This window comes from Penaeus japonicus, unplaced genomic scaffold (assembly GCF_977035675.1).
Source record: "Penaeus japonicus unplaced genomic scaffold, GWHDUDI00000001_assembly GWHDUDI00000041, whole genome shotgun sequence".
NCBI lineage: Eukaryota > Metazoa > Arthropoda > Malacostraca > Decapoda > Penaeidae > Penaeus > Penaeus japonicus.
The window spans coordinates 13,454,064-13,461,563 of record NW_028234443.1 but is presented as its reverse complement, the minus strand read 5'-3'; the positions used below and the strand labels follow the sequence as shown (position 1 = coordinate 13,461,563).

Here is a 7,500-nt window from a genome sequence, read left to right as displayed (position 1 = left end):
ACTCTTCACTTGAAGCATTTCCCATAACCTGAAAGTTAGGAATGCCATTCAAAATTCCCATTTTCACTTTTTCTTTTGACTTTTCTTCGCGATCTTTTCACCAAAGCTATTACAACTCACAACTAACTTACACAAGAAAGACACCAATCCTCAAAAAAAAAAAAAAATCAATATCACTTATCCACTTTTATTTAACCGGAGAGCAAAAGATAAGTGTCCGTGCTGTATGTTGCCTAGGTATTAAGTGGCTGTGGATAGAACACCTGTCTGAGTGTCTGTCTGTCTCTCCAAGGACAAATCTCCATATTCTGAAAGTACCGCTAACAAAACCGGTCAAACTAGTTTATTTTTCGTTCTTTTTTTGCCTCGTAATCCTTTTTGTCCAAGGACTTTAGTTATAAATAGATATACCGTAAACAGTTACCCCTCGCACTTAAATGAAGTTGAAATAAAGGTGATATTTGTTTCAGGTAACAATACATACCATATATGTATCCTTGAGTATAATCACTCCCCTACCTGTGGAATGTTTACTGATTTATATCTTTTTCTATGGTTCTCTTTTCTGCCACGTGGAGTGAGGATAATTACTAGTCTTATTTTCATTATTCATAACGTTATGATCCTCATTATCGTAATTATCTTTATTTTTCTTATTATTGTTATTTATCCTTATCACTATCATTATTATCATGATCATAATTATTACTCGCATCATTATTATCGTTATCATTATATTCATCTTTGTCATTATCATCATTATTATCACAATTAATGTCATTATTATTGTTACTGTTATTTATATTGTTACAACTATCATCATTATTATCATCCACATTATTACAGTTATTATCATCACCACCATTATCATTATTGCCATCATTGTTGTTATCATTATTGTTACTATCATTATTACTTTTATTATCATTATCATCATTACTTTTATCATCATTGTCATTGTTATAAGCATTGCTCTTATTATCATCATAATCATTATCATTATTATTTCTACTGTCACTATCATTATCATCACTGCTATTATCATCATTATCAGTACTAATTTCACTCAATAAAGAATATCAATAAAGATAAGGATAATGGTCGTAAAATTTTTCATCATTACTATTACCATTGCCATAATTGTTGTTATTGTTGTTATTACTATCATCATCATTATTATCACTATTTTTATCATTCTTATCACCATTGTCTTTATTCTTACTCGTATTATTATCATTACCATTATCAAGATTATCACCATCATTGTTATCATCATTATTTTTATGATTATTGTTATTATTACTATCTTTACTACTATTACTATCATTATCATTATTATCATCATCATTAGTATTACCATTATCAATATTAATACCATTATCTTTATCATTATTATTATCATTATCATCATTATTACCATAATCATCATTATCACTGTTATCATCATTGTTGCTATTATAGTTATAACATCAATTATAATTATATGATTATAACATTATCACTGTCATTGTTATCACCATCATCATGATCATCAACAACATTATTATTGTTGCTATTATTGTTATCATCATTATGATAATGATAATAGTGATGATAATGATTATTGTTATATCATTATAAGTATCCTAATTATTATTGTTATTATTATTGGTATTACCATCATCAACATTATAATGGTCATTGATATATTTGTTATCATTGTTATCACCATTACTACTATTTGTAATATCATAATTTTCATTATGATTATTATTCTTATCTTTAGTATTATCATCATTACTATTGTTACTATCATTATTGTTATCATAATTGTTGCTATTATTATTATCATCATTATTTATAATTTTAGCATTACTGTTATTGTTATTATCATTTGCTGTAATAATTATCATTATCATCATTATCAGCATCATCACCTTTATCATCATTATCAATCAATATCATTATCATTATATGGAATATTAAGAATATCTACCATTAACGTTGCAACTATTACCGTCAGTGATATTGTTATCATTATCAATATTGTCATTATTATTTGTATCATTTATCATATATTCCGTTCATAATCGTGACTGCAATAATGATCGTAATTACTTTTATAACACTATCATCAATATTTCTCTTATTACTGTCACTACTATAATTTCATCAGCAGCATTATGATCAACTGCATGACAGGATCAGCATAGTAATAGAAGCTATAGCATTGTTATCATCATTATCAGATGTTTCGAAATCAACAGGGGAATTAAAGGAGCAAATTAAATCACTTGAGTCACAAAGGTTGTGCCCTTGATCTTAAAAGGAAGCAAGCACGCATTGCGATATTTCCTTGTTTTGCTAAAAAAAAAAAAAAAAAAAAAAAATGTGGATAAAAGGGTATAAACGAGACTGAATAGTTCCACAACACATCTCTTGTCTCGTGGAACTATCCAGTCTCATTTATACCCTTTTATCCATTTGTCGCAATGAACTCGGTTCATCCTTCATAAAAAAAATATATATCTTCTTTCTCTCCCTCTCTCTCTCTCTCTCTCTCTCTCTCTCTCTCTCTCTCTCTCTCTCTCTCTCTCTCTCTCTCTCTCTCTCTCTTTCTCTTTCTCTCTCTGTCACTCTCTCACTTCCTCTCTCTCTTACTTCTTCTCTCGTTCTCTCGCTCTCTCACTCTCTCTCTCTCACTCTCTATCTCTATCTCTCTCTCTCTCTCTCTCTCTCTCTCTCTCTCTCTCTCTCTCTCTTCATCTCTCTCTCTTCTTTCTCTCTCTCTCTCTCTCTCTCTCTCTCTCTCTCTCTCTCTCTCTCTCTCTCTCTCTCTCTCTCTCTCTCTCTCTCTCTCTCTCTCTCTCTCTCTCTCTCTCTCTCTCATAGCTTGAGAGCCACTGTTTTATACATTCATATTCCCCACAAATATAGATGCACAAGAATAACGAATAACAGGCTGGATCCTATGCATTCACAATGCTAGTACATCACATTTATATATATATATATATTATATCTCTATATATATATAATATATATTATATATATATATATATCATCATATATATATATATATATATGCATAATATATATATATATATATATATATATATGTGTGTGTGTGTGTGTGTGTGTGTGTGTGTGTGTGTGTGTGTGTGTGTGTGTGTGTGTGTGTGTGTGTGTCTTCCTTTCTTTTTCTTTTTTCTTTCTTTTTTTTTCTTTCTTTTTTTTACATTAGATACGCTTATCATAAGCTACCGTACTAAACATACTATCATTTGCACTTACATAACCAACGTAATAAACACACTTCACCCATTCAGCTTTCTTGCAATAGCGTCTCACATGATGCAGCAAAACTCACTTGACTACTCTCACGCTCACTCGATCTACTCTCACACTCACTCGATCTACTCTCACACTCACTTGATCTACTCTCACACTCACTTGATCTACTCTCACGCTCACTTGATCTACTCTCACGCTCACTTGATCTACTCTCACACTCACTCGATCTACTCTCACACTCACTTGATCTACTCTCACACTCACTCGATCTACTCTCACACTCACTTGATCTACTCTCACACTCACTTGATCTACTCTCACGCTCACTTGATCTACTCTCACGCTCACTTGATCTACTCTCACGCTCACTTGATCTACTCTCACACTCACTTGATCTACTCTCACACTCACTTGATCTACTCTCACACTCACTTGATCTACTCTCACACTCACTTGATCTACTCTCACACTCACTTGATCTACTCTCACACTCACTTGATCTACTCTCACACTCACTTGATCTACTCTCACGTTCACTTGATCTACTCTCACGCTCACTTGATCTACTCTCACACTCACTTGATCTACTCTCACGCTCACTTGATCTACTCTCACACTCACTTGATCTACTCTCACACTCACTTGATCTACTCTCACGCTCACTTGATCTACTCTCACACTCACTTGATCTACTCTCACGCTCACTTGATCTACTCTCACACTCACTTGATCTACTCTCACACTCACTTGATCTACTCTCACGCTCACTTGATCTACTCTCACGCTCACTTGATCTACTCTCACACTCACTTGATCTACTCTCACACTCACTTGATCTACTCTCACACTCACTTGATCTACTCTCACGCTCACTTGATCTACTCTCACACTCACTTGATCTACTCTCACACTCACTTGATCTACTCTCACACTCACTTGATCTACTCTCACACTCACTTGATCTACTCTCACACTCACTTGATCTACTCTCACACTCACTTGATCTACTCTCACACTCACTTGATCTACTCTCACACTCACTTGATCTACTCTCACACTCACTTGATCTACTCTCACACTCACTTGATCTACTCTCCCCCTCACTTGATCTACTCTCACACTCACTTGATCTACTCTCACACTCACTTGATCTACTCTCACACTCACTTGATCTACTCTCACACTCACTTGATCTACTCTCACACTCACTTGATCTACTCTCACACTCACTTGATCTACTCTCACACTCACTTGATCTACTCTCACGCTCACTTGATCTACTCTCACGCTCACTTGATCTACTCTCACACTCACTTGATCTACTCTCACACTCACTTGATCTACTCTCACACTCACTTGATCTACTCTCACACTCACTTGATCTACTCTCACACTCACTTGATCTACTCTCACACTCACTTGATCTACTCTCACACTCACTTGATCTACTCTCACACTCACTTGATCTACTCTCACACTCACTTGATCTACTCTCACACTCACTTGATCTACTCTCACACTCACTTGATCTACTCTCACACTCACTTGATCTACTCTCACACTCACTTGATCTACTCTCACACTCACTTGATCTACTCTCACACTCACTTGATCTACTCTCACACTCACTTGATCTACTCTCACACTCACTTGATCTACTCTCACACTCACTTGATCTTCTCTCACACTCACTTGATCTACTCTCACGCTCACTTGATCTACTCTCACACTCACTTGATCTACTCTCACACTCACATGATCTACTCTCACACTCACTTGATCTACTCTCACACTCACTTGATCTACTCTCACACTCACTTGATCTACTCTCACACTCACTTGATCTACTCTCACACTCACTTGATCTACTCTCACGCTCACTTGATCTACTCTCACACTCACTTGATCTACTCTCACACTCACTTGATCTACTCTCACGCTCACTTGATCTACTCTCACGCTCACTTGATCTACTCTCACACTCACTTGATCTACTCTCACACTCACTTGATCTACTCTCACACGACTCTCACACTCACTTGATCTACTCTCACGCTCACTTGATCTACTCTCACACTCACTTGATCTACTCTCACACTCACTTGATCTACTCTCACACTCACTTGATCTACTCTCACACTCACTTGATCTACTCTCACACTCACTTGATCTACTCTCACGCTCACTTGATCTACTCTCACACTCACTTGATCTACTCTCACACTCACTTGATCTACTCTCACACTCACTTGATCTACTCTCACACTCACTTGATCTACTCTCACACTCACTTGATCTACTCTCACACTCACTTGATCTCTCACACTCACTTGATCTACTCTCACACTCACTTGATCTACTCTCACACTCACTTGATCTACTCTCACACTCACTTGATCTACTCTCACACTCACTTGATCTTCTCTCACACTCACTTGATCTACTCTCACACTCACTTGATCTACTCTCACACTCACTTGATCTACTCTCACACTCACTTGATCTACTCTCACGCTCACTTGATCTACTCTCACACTCACTTGATCTACTCTCACACTCACTCGACCTCGTCTCACCCTCACATGATCTACTCTCACACTCACATGATCTACTCTCACACTCACATGATCTACTCTCACACTCACATGATCTACTCTCACACTCACTTGATCTACTCTCACACTCACTTGATCTACTCTCACACTCACTTGACTACTCTCACGCTCACTTGATCTACTCTCACACTCACTTGATCTACTCTCACACTCACTTGATCTACTCTCACGCTCACTTGATCTACTCTCACACTCACTTGATCTACTCTCACACTCACTTGATCTACTCTCACACTCACTTGATCTACTCTCACACTCACTTGATCTACTCTCACGCTCACTTGATCTACTCTCACACTCCCTTTACTCCACTCCCACTCACTTGATCTACTCTCACACTCACTTGATCTACTCTCACGCTCACTTGATCTACTCTCACGCTCACTTGATCTACTCTCACGCTCACTTGATCTACTCTCACACTCACTTGATCTACTCTCACACTCACTTGATCTACTCTCACGCTCACTTGATCTACTCTCACACTCACTTGATCTACTCTCACGCTCACTTGATCTACTCTCACGCTCACTTGATCTACTCTCACGCTCACTTGATCTACTCTCACACTCACTTGATCTACTCTCACGCTCACTTGATCTACTCTCACGCTCACTTGATCTACTCTCACGCTCTCACTTGATCTACTCTCACGCTCACTTGATCTACTCTCACGCTCACTTGATCTACTCTCACGCTCACTTGATCTACTCTCACACTCACTTGATCTACTCTCACACTCACTTGATCTACTCTCACGCTCACTTGATCTACTCTCACACTCACTTGATCTACTCTCACACTCACTCGATCTACTCTCACACTCACTTGATCTACTCTCACGCTCACTCGATCTACTCTCACGCTCACTTGATCTACTCTCACACTTTACGTACTCATAAACATAACATATACCTGATTGTATCTGCACATGGAAATTAGTTTTGTCGATTACGTTACGTACATGAACTTTAAACAACAGCATTTTTTAAAAAGAATTATGAAGTATATGCTTGCCAAGGATATTTCAGGCCAACTATATGTAGCATTATATAATATTCTCGATCAAGAACTAAGAGGGATTATTAAATCAAATTAAATGAAATCAAACTCACTCTAATCCAGACTCGTTCATTAGCTGACATTATGATGATCTTCTTACATGGGTCTTCATATAGATATATATTTGTAGGTAAGATCACATAACTTTTTTTAAACAAATCTGATGTATTTCATTATATATATTTATTTCGCAGTATTATGTGAACTGAGATTGGTGTGGTCGTTTGACACTTGCCATGACTCCACAGCTAAACTTGTGACAAAGCCAGCAAACCCAGGTAATATATATATAGATATATATATATATATATATATATATATATATATATATACATATATATGAATACATATAAATATATATATATTTATATATATAAATACATATATATATATATATTTATTTACTTATTTATTTACTTATATATAAATATATATATATATATTTATTTATTTATTTACTTATACATACATACATACATACGCATATATATAAATATATATATATATATATATATATATATATATATATATATATATATGTATGTATGTA

The 7,500-nt window shown here is 35.8% G+C and overlaps 1 protein-coding gene across 2 annotated transcripts in view; it reads right to left on the bottom strand.

The window, feature by feature from the left end:
• The window catches only part of Hmgcl (hydroxymethylglutaryl-CoA lyase), a 14,522-nt gene extending 14,375 nt beyond the window's left edge, over nt 1-147 (bottom strand). Inside the window, exon 1 of one of the 2 annotated variants that reach the window (XM_043031686.2) lies at nt 1-147. This exon is cut by the window's left edge and continues 521 nt beyond it. The gene's annotated coding sequence lies outside the window, so the exon portion shown is untranslated. The other variant, XM_043031687.2, reaches the window with a different exon arrangement.
• Between the last annotated feature and the right edge of the window lie 7,353 nt (nt 148-7,500).